This window comes from Fulmarus glacialis, unplaced genomic scaffold, assembly GCF_000690835.1.
Source record: "Fulmarus glacialis isolate BGI_N327 unplaced genomic scaffold, ASM69083v1 scaffold16085, whole genome shotgun sequence".
Lineage (NCBI taxonomy): Eukaryota > Metazoa > Chordata > Aves > Procellariiformes > Procellariidae > Fulmarus > Fulmarus glacialis.
In genome coordinates, this window is record NW_009211306.1 from 1 (window position 1) to 336 (window position 336).

The following is a 336-nucleotide window of genomic DNA, read 5'->3' on the forward strand; positions in this document are numbered from 1 at the left end:
CAGAAACGCGATGTGGGATGCTGGGGGTGACTCACTCGTCACAGCATGGACCCAGGCTCCATTTCCACCTTCTCCCAGCTCCTTTTCTACCAAAATTCTCCTAAAATTTGCTGTTAACCTTAGGAAATGACCATTTTTTGTAGCCATCCACGCTCGGGGTATAAGGAAGAAGAGGGAGAGGATGGGGAGCAGGGGACCGCTGCCAACACCGACGTGCAGAGAGGTCCTGCGGGACCCCCGGGGAGGAAAAATAATGATTTTTAAAGAATTTGCTTTTTTTCCTAGCGAGAAAGTTTCCCTGACCGGGAATCGAACCCGGGCCACGGCGGTGAAAGC